The following is a 15,575-nucleotide window of genomic DNA, read 5'->3' as shown; positions in this document are numbered from 1 at the left end:
TTCCTTATTAAATATGTAAATCTCTTCAGTGTTCTTGGTATTAAAAATTAGAGTAAATAAAAGATAGCCCTCCATTAGATTTGTAGTTCATAGAGAGATAAATAATATACAATTACACATTTTAAATTTATATTTCAAGTTGCAAAAAATACAAATTCATAAAAAAATAATTTATTACATAGTTAAATGGATGGAATAATGACAATGATGCCCTTTTCTTTACTCCATTCTGTCTACATAAGGTCATAGGGTTAAATGTGGGGCTTGGTATTTCCCCTCAGTGTTCCAAGTAGATCTCATTCTACACAGAAACAGCCTGGAGAGGGGCTGAAATTTTTGGATTTAGTATTTTTTAAAACTTACTTGTATTTTAATTATATGTGTATTGGTGTTTATGTGGATGTACGTAGACATCAGAGTATTCAGATCCTCTGGAATTAGAATTAAAGGTATTTGTGAGATATCTGATGTCAATATTGGCAGCCAAACTTGGGTTCTCTGCAAAAGTCATCAGTGCCATTACCAGCTGCACCATTTCTTCAGCGTCTGGATTTAATACTCTAACAGTCTTGTTCCTTGGAGTTTGGTTCATTCTCTCTGTGATACCCAGTGATAAGACTGGCCTTCTCCCTTGTTCAGAACTTTACCCCCCTGCTCTTATTGGAGATAAGACATGTCATACAACATCTCCTTGGTATATTTTGTGCATCTCAGGATAACTATTTTGTACACTGTGCCCAATTTTCTTGTTATTTTTAGTATAAGAGAAAATCCAGTCCCAATTAAGACTCAGCTTTAAACCAACTGCTTTTGAAATTATCCTCTCTAATTTGAATAGTTATAATTGTGTTTGCAGTCTATTTTAAATAGAATAGGAAGGGTTGAGAGGAAAACATTTAAATTACCTAGGCTGTCTTAAAACTGATAAGCCCAGGAGATGGCCACAAAAACACTGAATTCAAGGCACAATTGTTATGAGTTTGTAGAGGTGCATCTCATTGGCCTCTGAAGCATCCAGTTGTGTGGGATGGTAATCTTTGCAGTCTCCTAGCTTTTCACACAATCTTGCACACCAATGCCTTAGGTATGGTGTCATTTCCGGAGTACACATTGCCCGCTCACTGCTGAGGTCAGCATAGTCTATGTTGTTTGCCTTCATCATGCTCATTAAAATGGCCTGGATGGGAGAGTGGACATGGACTGATGATGAGAACACATCAAACCTATATCCAACACCATCAATTGTTTTTAATGCTGCTGTCAAATCATATACTCGAATCACTAGGCCTTAAATCCCACTTTCGCTCATTGATTGTTGCAGGAAATATTAAAATGAACTGCAAGCTCACACACTATACCCACCTACTCTTTCCACAGTGGTCTCACTGCCTCTAGCTAGCCCCAGTTGGTAATCTTCCCTTCTCTGGTTCACCTGTCTCCTTGCTGCTGTACCTTCTCAGCCATAAACTCCCTGTGGTTGGCGGTCCCAAATTCCAGTAACCCAGTAAATCAAAACTCTAGAAGCTTATAATTAATCAGTAAGATTAATATATCAACACATTCTCAATTCACAAGATGCCCACACAATAATTTCAGAGCCAATGGATAATGATACAAGCTGCCCACCTAGATTAGAGAAGTTATCCCAATTATTCCATCCTCTTATGATATTCGAATCTACCTGTGGCTATCAAAGCCACGTGGAGTCTGGATCGTCCTCTTCTTCTTCCATCTTCCTTTCTTCTTCCCCTTCTTTCTCCCTCCCCCCTCAGTCCCCATCTCTGAAACTCTTTGCTCTGACAGTCTTTTCCCTGTCCAATTACAGGGTTCTTGCTGTATTAATATTTAAACTGATTGGACAGGGAAAATTCTGCTACAATCTAGCACATGTATTTTCGTTCATTTTTTTTTCTTGTTTAAACTGTTTCTCTCAGTCTACACCTGACTTTTCCTTCAAACATACAAAACTCTATCAAAAAGCATTTCCAATTAATATTTCCAGGCATGTGTGTTTATTGCTTGGATTATGCATTTGGCCCTAGTCATGTATTTCAATTGGTTTATGTTCTTACATGAACCAATAGCTTTCCACCAAGCATATGAGACCCTTAGGGTGCTATAAATTTTCATATCCCTTGAAAGTATAAAGGCTGATAATTCTTAGTAAACAGTAGTGAATTGATTGATAATTTTATATATGAGTCTGTGGAATAATGACTTATTTCAAATATCTTCATTTCTCTGAAATATTATAAATACTAAAATAATATAAATTACTATAAATAGTAAAATTCTCTAGATAGTAAAATACTATATATTAAGTAATTAGAGAGAACTATATCTCTCAGAGTTCTGGAGATCAATATGTTGGCGCATTTGGTGTTTTAAAGGTCTGCTTTGGGTGGCATCCTTCATTTTTTTTCCTTCTAAAATAGAGGAGGTACGGAAGCCTCTGGATGTTTCTGGTGAGAACAATAATCACTGTCATCAGAAAGAAGCCTTCTCAAATCTTCTAATTCTAAATGCTAGCCACCGGGCGGCGGAGGCGGCGGCGGCAGCGGCAGTGCAGCAGTGGCTGGTCCAGCTGAAAGGCCATCAGCAGTGGAACCAAGGCGACACAGGGTCCAGTTAGGCCCTGCACCCACGACCACTGACCTTCGCTGACCAGCCGGGCGGCAAGCAGCTGCGGTTGTGCAGCGTCTTTCACCGCACGGAAGCCACTTCAGAACGCGGCCTCCCGCCAGTCAGGAGAGACTCACCTCCATCTTGGTTTCAGACTCCAGAGAGATCGGACAGACTGAGGTACATAAACATAATCCGAGGCCAACACCACGGGGGTCTGAGCCCGACGGGAGTTGACCTGCACCCAGGCCCTGGGCTGTTCAGGGGGCCATCGGGGTGCCAACCCAGCCAGGAGGTTTTTTGCCCGGGCCTGCACGCTCGCACCGCCATTTTGCCTGCAGGATGACAGACAGTTCTAGCGGGCAGAGCCGTAACAGGCATAGACTGAGGCTAACAAAGTGGGGGTATAGGCGCAAAAAAGGAATGACCCCAAGAACTGGGCGGCTTGGTGGGCCATCTGTGAGTCAACCCGCCCAGGAGGTTGTTAGCACAGCAGACTCTCCCGGCACTTTCAGGGAGCACGGGCGCGCACGCCGGCCATCCGGGTCACCTGGCAGACCCAATTAACAGTCATAGCCCTAGGGGAACTTTGTTCGTACTTTGGCCTCCCAGGCTTTTGCCTGGACTCAGGGCCTGGGTGGCCAGGCTAACCTTGTGTGCGCCAGCCCGGTTGGGGGATCTGCTGCCCAGCTGAGTGAGCAGAACACAGGGGAGGTCACAGCAGCATACACCGTCGGTGCTCCCTGGGGGTGCACACGGGCTCCATCTGGTCCACAGACACAATCTGGGGCAAGGCCTCAGGCAGAAGCCCTCAGCTCAACTCTCTCTGCTTCCGGATCCAGATCAGCCTGGGAGGCCGCACCACATCTCCAGGTCCTGCAAGAGGCTAGCAGGGCTTCCGGGCAGCCAGCTGGGAGAAGTCGGTGTGCTCCAGTGAATCCAACGGGCCCCAGCGGGAGCCTTCGGGTGCCTGCTTCTGGATCTGAACAGCCTGGGCAGCAGCACCCTGTCTACAGGCAGTACAGGGGGTAAGCTGTGCACCAGAGGCCAACGGGGAAGGGGCAGCTTGCACTGGTGAGTCCAGCACTGACAAGACCAAGTAACACCAGTGAGAACTAGATGGCAAAAGGCAAATGGAGGAACATCACTAACAGAAATCAAGGCAATATGGCAACATCTGAATCTAATTATCCTTTACCAGCATGTCCTGGATACCCCATCACACCAGTAAAACAAGATTTGGATTTAAAAATCACTGGTCATGATGCTGGTACAGGAACACCTGAAGGACATACTTAAAGAAATTCAAGAGAAAATGGATCAAAAGTTAGAAGCCCTTGCAAGCAAAACACAAAAATCATTGAAAGAAATCCAGGAGAATAAAAAAGCCAACAAGGAGGAAACACAAAAAACACTTAAGGAAATACAGGAAAACTTTGGTCAACAGGCTGAGGTCATGAAAGAGGAAACACAAAAATCTCTTAAAGAATTACAGGAAAGCACAAACAAGCAAGTGAAGGAGCTAAGCAAAATCATCCAGGATCTAAAATCAGAAGTAGAAACAACTAAGAGAACTCAAAGGGAGACAACTTTGGAGATAGAAAGCCTTGGGAAGAAATCAGGGGACAGAGATGCAAATATCAACAACAGAATAAAAGAGATAGAAGAAAGAATCTACGATGCTGAAGATTCCATAGAAACCATGGACTCAACAGTTAAAGAAAATGCAAAAAGCTTGTAACCCAAAATATCCAGGAAATCCAGGACACAATGAGAAGACCAAACCTAAGGATTATAGGCATAGATGAGAGTGAAGATTTACAACTTAAAGGGCCAGCAAATATCTTCAATAAAATTATGGAAGAAAACTTCCCTAACCTAAAGAGAGAGATGCCCATGAATATACAAGAAACCTACAGAACTCCAAACAGACTGGACCAGAACAGAAATACTTCCTGTCACATAATAATCATAACACCAAATGTTCTAAACAAAGAAAGAATATTAAAGGCAGTAAGAGAAAAAGGCCAAGTAACATACAAAGGAGACCTATCAGAATCACAGCAGACTTCTCACCTGAGACTATGAAGGCTAGAAGGTCCTGGGCAGATCTCATGCAGACTCTAAGAGAACACAAATGCCAACCAAAACTACTATATCCAGCAAAACTCTCAATCACCATAGATGGAGAAACTAAGATATTCCATGACAAAACCAAGTTTTCCCAATATCTATCCACAAACCCAGCCTTACAAAGGATAATAGGAGGACAACACCAATACAAGGAGGGAAACTTCACCCTGGAAAAAGCAAGATAGTAACCTTTCATCAAACCCAAAAGAAGTTAAGCAATCAAATTTAAAAAGTAACATCAAAAATGATAGGAAGTAACAATCACTATTCCTTCATATCTCTTAACATCAATGGACTTAATGCCCCAATAAAAAGACACAGACTAACTGACTGTATACATAAACAGGACCCTACATTTTGCTGCTTACAGGAAACACACCTCAGGGTCAAAGACAAACACTACCTTAGAGTAAAAGGCTGGAAGACAATTTTACAAGCAAATGGTCTCAGGAAACAAGCTGGAGTAGCCATTTTAATATCAGATAAAATTGACTTTCAACCCAAAGTCATCAAAAGAGACTCTGAGGGACACTTCTTGCTGGTCAAAGGAAAAATACAACAAGAAGAACTCTCAATCCTGAACACCTATGCTCCAAATGCAAGGGCACCCTCTTTCGTAAAAGAAACTTTATTAAAGCTCAAAGCACACATTGCACCTAACACAATAATTGTGGGTGACTTCAACACTGCACTTTCCTCAATGGACCGATCAGGAAAACAGAAACTAAACAGGGACACAATGAAACTAATTGAAGCTTTGGACCAATTAGATTTAGCAGATATATATAGAACATTCTATCCTAAAACAAAAGAATATACCTTTTTCTCAGCACCTCATGGTACCTTCTCCAAAATCGACCATATAATTGGTCCCAAGACAGACGTAAACAAATATAAGAAGATCAAACTAATCCCATGCCTCTATCTGATCACTATGGAGTAAAAGTGGTCTTCAATAGCAACAGAAACAACAGAAAACCCACATACACGTGGAAACTGAACAATACTCTACTCAATGAAAGACCAATTATCAAATTCATCTGGATATCCTGGATACAAAAAACCCAGGATAGCTAAAACTATTCTCAGCAACAAAAGAAAATCTGGGGAAATCAGTATCCCTGACCTCAAGCAATACTACAGAGCAATAGTGTTAAAAACTGCATGGTATTGGTACAGTGACAGACAGGAGGATCAATGGAACAGGATTGAAGATCCAGAAATGAACCCACACACCTATGGCCACTTGATCCTCGACAAAGAGGCTGAAAACATCCAATGGAAAAAAGATAGCCTTTTCAACAAATGGTGCTGGTTCAACTGGAGGTCAGCATGCAGAAGAATGGGAATTGATCCATCCTTGTCTCCTTGTACTAAGCTCAACTCCAAATGGATCAAGGACCTCCACATAAAGCCAGACACTCTGAAGCTAATAGAAAAGAAACTGGGGAAGACCCTTGAGGACATCGGTACAGGGAGAAAGTTTCTGAACAGAACACCAATAGCGTATGCTCTAAGAGCAAGAATTGACAAATGGGACCTCATAAAATTACAAAGTTTCTGTAAGGCAAAGGACACCATCAAGAGGACAAATCGGCAACCAACAAATTGGGAAAAGATCTTCACCAATCCTACATCAGATAGAGGGCTAATATCCAATATATATAAAGAACTCAAGAAGTTAGACTCCAGAAAACCAAACAACCCTATTAAAAAATGGGGTACAGAGTTAAACAAAGAATTCTCACCTGAAGAACTTCGGATGGCGGAGAAGCATCTTAAAAAATGCTCAACTTCATTAGTCATTAGGGAAATGCAAATCAAAGAACCCTGAGATTTCATCTTACACCAGTCAGAATGGCTAAGATTAAAAATTCAGGAGACAGCAGGTGTTGGAGAGGGTGTGGAGAAAGAGGAACACTCCTCCACTGCTAGTGGGGTTGCAAATTAGTACAACCACTCTGGAAATCAGTCTGGCGGTTCCTCTGAAAACTGGGCACCTCACTTCCAGAAGATCCTACTATACCACTCCTGGGCATATACCCAGAGGATTCCCCACCATGTAATCAGGATACATGCTCTACTATGTTCATAGCAGCCCTATTTATAATTGCCAGATGCTGGAAAGAACCCAGGTATCCCTCAACAGAAGAGTGGATGCAAAAAATGTGGTATATCTACACAATGGAGTACTATTCAGCCATTAGAAACAATGAATACATGAAATTCTTAGGCAAATGGATGGAGCTAGAGAACATCATACTAAGTGAGGTAACCCAGACTCAAAAGGTGAATCATGGTATGCACTCACTAATAAGTGGATATTAACCTAGAAAACTGGAATACCCAAAACATAATCCACACATCAAATGAGGTACAAGAAGAAAGGAGGATTAGGCCCTGGTTCTGGAAAGACTGAGTGAAACAGTATTCGGCAAAACCAGAACGGGGAAGTGGGAAGGGGTGGGTGGGAGGACAGGGGAAGAGAAGGGGGCTTAAGGGACTTTCGGGGAGTGGGGGGGGGCTAGAAAAGGGGAAATCATTTAAAATGTAAATAAATTATATCGAATAAAAAAAATTAAAAAATAATTAAAAAAAATGCTAGCCACCAACTTAGGTATCAAGGTTCAAATACAAATTTACAAAGAACGGAAAATTTACACCAATGAAAATTAAAGAAATGCTATTAACACCCATAGCATTTGGGAAAATGAAATAGGGACATGAACCAAGAAATGACAGAAGATAGGCTTGTGACCATTTGTGAAGGTTTAAATAAGAATGGCCCCCAAGGCTCCTGTATTTGAATACTTTGTCCCCAGTTGTTGGAATTGTCTGGGAAGAATTGGGAGGTGTGGTCTCTTTGAAGGAGCGATATCTCTTGGGGGCCAGCTCTGAGCCCTTACAAGTCATTCCCAGTTAGTTCTCTCTGCCTCCTGCTTGTGGATCAGGATGAAAGCTGACAACTCCTGCTCCACTGCAGTGTCTGCTGACTGCTGCCATGGTCCATGCTTGGATAGTCATAACTCTAATTCTCTAGAGTCAAGAGTCCCAAACTAAACACTTTCTTTAATAAGTTGCCTTGATCACCATGTTTCGTCACAAAAAATGAAAAGTAATTCAAATACTAATAAATTGAAAAATAATGTTTATTGAAGAAATATAAATGAAAATGTCAATATTGTATGTAATTTCAGTTTTAAAGACAGGTAAAGATTTTTTTTTAAGTAATGATAATCAATGTTAAAGAAATTTGGATAAGAAAGAATATATTTTTTAAACATTTTCTATTAGATATTTTCTTTCTTTACATTTCAAATGTTATCCCCTTTCCTGGTTTCCCCTCCGAAAATGCTCTATCCCATACCTTCCTCTCCCTGCTCACCAACCCACGCACGCCCACTTCCCTTTCCTGGTTCCCTTATACTGGGGCATGAAGCCTTCTCATGGCCAAGGACCTCTCCTCCCTTTGATATTCATCAAGGCCATCCTCTGCTGTATATGCATCTGGAACCATGGAACAACAATATGAACCAACCAGTACCCTCAGAGCTCCCAGGGACTAAATTACTAACCAAAGAATACACATGAAAAGAATATATTTTAACTGGAAGAACTATAAATTAGTACAATCATTCTGAAAGAAAGTTAGTAATGTAATTGCATTTAAAGAGTGTAAAAGAAGTAGCGCTTTTTTTTTATGTTCTAAGAATATATCTTGTGGGAATGAGAGAAGTAACATGTGAGAAGCAATAGTCTTGTTAACATTGTTGATAAGAAAGAAAATAAATAATAACACCCATAATGGTATTTTATGATACCATTAAAATTATCTCTGAAAGAACATTTAATGACATGCAAGATTAAGAATAATGAACTCAGAACACACACACAAACTCATACACGCACACACATAAATGGATATATGCTGAGATAGAGATAGAGACAAAGAGAACGAGAGACAGAGACAGAAATTATTTTGTTAAAGAAACAAACCACAGAGAATGTAGGGGAAATGATAGATAAATATAGCAGTACTTTAAAAAACCAAATAATAAAATACTGTTTCCAAATATATCAGCAGTCACACTGAGTAGAAATAAATGAAATCCATGTCTTACTTACATTTAAGAAGCAGCACCATGTTTTGTGTATTGTTTTTTTCAGTTCATTATACAATGACAATCTCAGGAATTATAGCTTCCATGTTTGGCCTTATATAAATAAATTTGCTCTCTGAGAAATTCTAACACTTAAACTCTATCCTTGCTTTACCAATATATATTGGAACTTCTTTAGTGCACACTGCTAAATGTTTCATTTGTGAGGGATGTGGGGGGAATGTGTGTGTGTGTGTGTGTGTGTGTGTGTGTGTGTCTGTGTGTGTGTATGTACACAGATATACATATACATATATGAGTTTATTAGTTGATGGTTGTAAATTGTTTTAATGGATGTATTACATTTTTTTCTATTTCATGATGGACAAAATCAATATATCTTCAGTAGAAACTACACTTTAAATATTTGACATAGTTTTCTTCGATAGCAATATGTGACACAAAAATCCTTCACAGCATAGAGTAGAGGCACTAAAGCACTGTCCCAGCCTACTTTAAGTCATGGGAGACAAGAAATACTTTACAGTGTTCTATGTCTCGACCATATGTGCTAATAATGCATGCTTGACGTACAATTGCTATGTGTTTTTCAGGATGAAGCCTCTGTAAATCAGAAGCTTTTTTCCTTGATACATAATAGCACCAAGTTGTTAAATAATGACAAAAATAGATAATACTCTCATAAATTTTATACCATCAATTCTCACAAAATGCTTCCATTGACTTTTTCCGAACTTTTATATGCTCCCTCAAAGTGATGCTTGATTCTAACACTGAAATATACACAGAATATGAATGGTTTTATGGCTTACTTATATCACCAAACATTATAACAATGAAATTAGATAAACATCAAAGCTTGAAACCGTAGCAAGATAAATTTCTTTGATAATACAGATTATAATTAAGCAGCAATGTTGGCATATTCTTTACCATTTTCTAGACAATAAATCAAAACAATAAATCAATCCATGAGTTAAAATATCTTCTGATTCTCCTGGTATAAGTGCTGTTAAGTTAATCAACTCCAAATCACAATATAGCATGCCTGAATGCATGCTGGAAAATTTTCAGTTCACCATTAGAAAATATTCCCATACAGAGATAGAATAGAGATCAATCATATGAAGAATTAGTAGTAGTATTACGTATAAGATGATTAATAGGATGCTGTGGTTTCTTTGAATATTCACTGTATTTTCTTTTAAAACAATTTTAATAACAGCACTGGACTTTAATGTTTGATAAAATTAGTAAGTGCATTAAATAATTGCTTTTCCGAAACAATGAATACTTCCCAGTAAGCTCCTACAAGTTGATGATTCCTGACTGCAGAGTAATGCTGGCATCTGTGTGAATTTCAACATCTCAACATGTGTGTAATCTTAAGTAATTTGCTTCTCATGTATTTACTCCTTTTGATGAGTTTTCTCTACTTTTATTAACATGCTTAGAAGACAAAAAAAGGGGAACATCCAAGAAAATATGAATGTCTTCTAAGAGCTTGACTAGATTGGTGAATGGCTTCCCTCATAAAAATTTCCAAATTGAGTGAATCACTTGCCAACATATTTGACACTGCTCAAATATGTGGTGACTGACTTCTGACCTATAGTAATAAATATTGTGAAGTTTATTACTTATGCTGACAAATCATAGGTTTTTATTTTTTTTAGCAACAACACAATGCTAAGAAGTTCAAATGTAAGTCCATTTTGGTAACATTTGGAATCTAATTAAAAGCAATTACATTATCATCTGCTTTCTATCATTTTTAGTTAGAGATCTCTTTTAGATTTATACCAACTCCTTTGAAAATGATAATACATTTCTCTAGTTTTGTTTATAATTTGTTGATTATCTTACTTGTATGTGTCTCTTGAAGTGCTGGGATGAAAATCAGGGGCATAAACATTAAGCAGCCCCTTCATCACTAAGCTACATCCCGAGTGTGTTTCTATTTGCCTTTTACATTTCTAATATGATTGCTCGGATTTCTTTCCATTTAGTTATATTGGTCTTCACTGAGCTCTTGCAATCAGTGCTTTTGTATCTAATGTTGGCTTTGAAAATATTGTGTGAGCATCAATTTAAAGCATTTTTGCCTTTCCCCTTGTCTTTTTTCCTACTCTGGGACATGAGTTACAGGTTTTTCAGTTTTCTTTCTTTTTCTCTAGATATTTACTATGCCCCTCTCTGAATTCTGTTTGCTCTTCCAGTGTCTCCAACTGAATATTTTTCACTGCCCCATCTTCACATTCTCTAACTCTATTGTCAACTGTGTTTAATCTCTTATGAACTGAACCTATTAAACTCCAAGTATGGTGTTTTGTTTGTTTGTTTTGGTACTACTGCTTCCATTACATTTTTCTCATATGTCTAAATTCTAATTCAATGTTATTTTTCATCTATTTTCCAAAATGTTCATCTCTATTGATGATATTAATCAATAGATTATCTTGATCAATATCATGTGTATGTAGCTCTAAATAATTATTTTCTGAATTTCTGTGTTTTTCCTTTTGCATTTGTTATTTAGTTCTGATTCATAGCATTTAGTTTGATGCTAGATATTACATGTAAATAATTTTAATAAACCTAATGATGTTGTCTTTCAGACAGGATTTTTTTCTATGACCAGTAGCTAAAACAAGATCCAGTCACCATAACCAATAGAGACCATTTATCTATCATTTGTCTTTATTACAAATATATAGCCATACAAGCTTCTCAAGAAAAAATAAATTGAATATAGTTTCCTATCCTTATTGTTCAAATTTCACTTTTGTTACTTATTAACACAACAGATTTTTTCTTGCTATTGTTCTGAAAAATTTAGACAACGTAAAATTATTTATCTGAAATTTATCTTCCAAATCCAGGTCGCCGTAGTTGTTCTCTGTGTTTAAAAGTAACTGGTTTTGCTTTTCTCTGTATTTTATCCAGACTCTGTAGTTGTATTTGGGGAAAGAGTTACCCTGTTACAAACCACAAAAGTCAGCTGTGGTGCTATTTAAGGTTTGTGCCTTATTTCTGTATGTATTAAAAGTTTAACTGAATGTTAGCACATAGTAGGTGCTTAAAGTGAGTTAATGACATGAAGGAATAAATATTTTCATTTAAATATTTAAAACTTTTTGGAATTGTTACCTTTGATTTATACTTCAATAAAAATATTTATGCCTGTGTTCATTTTGGGGCAGCAAATACATTCTATAAATTAAAATGTTATTAATTGTATTATATTTATTATATATGACACTATTGTGATATTATATTAGGCTCAAGGAACTTCTTCATTATGATACTGCATCCTGTCTTTCAGACATTTCTTTGGCCATGATATTAAAAATCCACAAGCACGACCACATTTGTTATGTTTTAATTCTATATTTATTATTAGATTTTAAATTTTATTTCTAAATTTTAAATTGATTTTAAATTTACTTAAATTTAAATCTATTTAAATTTAAATCTATTTAAAATTTATTTCTTTTATCTCAGCAGTTCTCAAACTCTTGATGGTGGCCTCCTTGAGAACCTTTCACAGACACTGGAAAACACAGATATTTGTATTATGATTCATACCAGTAGCAAAATTACAGTTATGAAATAGGGATGAAAACATTATGGTTGGGAGTCATCACAACATGTACAACTGTATTAATGGATAACAGAATTAGGAAGGTGGAGAACCACTACATAGTCTCATATATTTTTTTGTTTTATATTCCAGGTCATGATTTGGAAGAATATAGAAGGGAAGAAATTACTCAAATTTCTTAAAAATGCCTTTTTTTGTATATCATGGTCTGAATCGGTTTTCTATAGCTGTGAGATACCATGACCATGACAACACTTATAAAAGAATGTATTTAATGTTTGCTTATAGTTTCAGAGTTTTAGTTCATTACCAGCATGGCAGGAAGCACGGCGGCAAACAGGCCAACATGACAGCTGAGAGTTCTACATCCAGTTGCAGTCAACAGGAATAAAGGGACTCTGGGACTGGATTGAGCTTTCGAAACCCTGAAGCCTATACCCAGTAGGGCTGCATCCACTCCAGCAAAGCAATACCGGCTCCAACAGGGACACATCTAATCCCTTTCAAGTAGCACCTCTCCCTAATGACCAAATTGTCAGATATATGACTACAGGGGTTATCATCATTCAAATCATCACACATATACTCTTTCATAAAAAAAGAAATGTGCAAATGCATAGTTAATAGATTATGGAAAACCCTCTTTCAATTTTATAGGTCACATATACAGACAGAATGACACGAAAGAAGAGAGAAGCCTGCTGGTAAGAATGAGTTTCGGCTAGAAGAAAGGGGAGATAGAGTAATCAGGAGGAAGAAGGACTACTATTCAATATGTACAGTTATAAAACTGTCAAAGAATAAAAAAAGGAAATACATTTTTAAAACAATGTTTAACTATATTTGCATTGGCAAATTCGTTACACATCTACTTATATACCAAATATTTTAAGTCTTTTAAGTAATGCACTTGCAAATTTTATTGAGCTGTTTAATATCTAATGAAATAAAGCAAGCGTTAGCTTTGTAGTCTCTTCAGTGGATGAGGAAAACGTTTCATAAAATCAAACAAACAATATAAGAAAAGTTAACATCCAAGCCTAATATCTTGATATTAATATTTGTAAGATTAGTAAGGAATGAACAAAACGTCTGCCTCTATATAACATGGCAACTTGGCTGCTTACTTCTGCTATCTTTCTCCTGTTCGTGAGAGTCTTCAATTAAACACTACAAATATTTTCTGAAGGAGGATAATACTGTTTTATTTTAGCTTAGTACTTACAAATCCTTTCTTTGCTTATCACCATGCTTTCTGTACAATAAGAGCCCTTTAATTTGCCTTTCACATATTTATGCCTGAAGGTACACCTTCAAATGGATCAAACTTAATTGCATTGTGGCCCTTAGCTAGTTCAAATTCCTCAATCAATTCACCTCAGACTCATCTTCTTTCAAGACTAAACAACCCCATTTTTCTTAATCTCTTCTCATATGTTCAGTAATCCCTTCCCGTCCATTTATCATTTCTGTTGCCCTATGCTCTCTTCAGTTTAGCTATAATGTTCTTCAAATAAGGTCCTCTATCAGATGTGTGCATGCTTAAAACTCGCGCCTCTACCTTCCTGTTAGTCTGAGAGGCTGCTCTGGTGATTGCAGCTTGCACGGTGATTATGAATCTCAAGACTGTGAAATGTGAAAGGTTACATTCTTGAGAAGTAGAAACAAATGACATTTTTTTCATGTTGCTCTTTTTCAAGAACATGCATTGCCTAGAAAATGAAAAAGTGAGTCTTCAAAGCCCAAGAAAGGAAATGTTTGGTGTGAGAAATTGATTTTGTAATATTCATATACGAAAGCTAATTTGAATTTTCATGAGGTGAAGTCATAATTATTAATAATTAAATAGTTTGTTTCTTCCAAAGTGCCCAGTGACTTTTCTTGACATAATCTCTGATTATCAAGGAGATGTATTTGGCATGAATTTAGGAGCTCTGTAATTCTGGAATAAGTTCATCATAAAATTATAATCTACTTTTTAAAAATAAGTAAAGCAAATATCATCCAAATAAATAAGTCTGCGACTCTCCAAAGGTATCCCTAAAAGGAAACACAGCTATAGGAAACATCAATTATGCAAGCCTCTTGATGATACATAGCTGCTTCCAAGCAAGGAGTAATTACTGTCTCCAGAGCTGACCCAGAGAATCTCTGTAGGGAGTGAATGTAATAGTGTAGTTGAGCCATATGCCATGGGCATTTCTGTGCACTGATGGAGAAGACTAATTTGGGAATGAGTTAGAAGAAGTCATGTGTGTTTATGCAAAACAATACTGCTATTCTGTTATGAAAAGCTCAAACACTATACTCAGATTCTTAAGGGAAGGACAGAGTGGCAAGATCAGAAGTTGGGAAAACTAATTCACTGGTTGACTTTCAACAGTAAGTACTCAGTTGAGACAGGCCTGCAGAGCATGGGTGAGCAGCCCAAACAGCTTGGAGTTGTTTCAGTTGAGTGTTTTCAAGTACATTGGTAATTCTAGTGATTACAATTAAAGAGATCATCTTGATTTTGTTGACTTTCAAGTGATAGGGTACTAATTTGTCTCTTTAAAGGGATGAATAATCTGTTGGACCTGTAAACTAATACTCTTAGTCACAATTTAGCTTCATATCCAGACAAATCCACAAGAAATCAAATTTTGTCTTCTCCTTCTTTATCTATCTTTGACCGTGCATGTTGGTTCCATGGTCTTCACTCATGATGGGAAAGAAGCTGTACACAACTATAATGTTATATTATACACACACACACATATACACACACATACACACACACATGTATATATGTAATACACACATATATAAATGTATATAGCTATATATATGTACATCTATTACACTTAAGCATTAAATCAAGAGGGAATTTCAATAGCTGATAGGATTTGCTTCTCCTAATTTTTCATTTCCTTCAAATGAAAATGAATTGACCATAGCACACTAACAATTGTATGTCATGAAAAGTGTGGATTAGTGCTTTTCAAAAGGAAAATCATGCTTCTTTTTTTTTTTATTCGATATATTTTTTATTTACATTTCAAATGATTTCCCCTTTTCTAGCCCCCCCCACTCCCCGAAAGTCCCGTAAGCCACCT

This window comes from Apodemus sylvaticus, chromosome 11, assembly GCF_947179515.1.
Source record: "Apodemus sylvaticus chromosome 11, mApoSyl1.1, whole genome shotgun sequence".
Lineage (NCBI taxonomy): Eukaryota > Metazoa > Chordata > Mammalia > Rodentia > Muridae > Apodemus > Apodemus sylvaticus.
The sequence above is the reverse complement of the archived record's forward strand: the minus strand, read 5'-3'. Positions refer to the sequence as shown.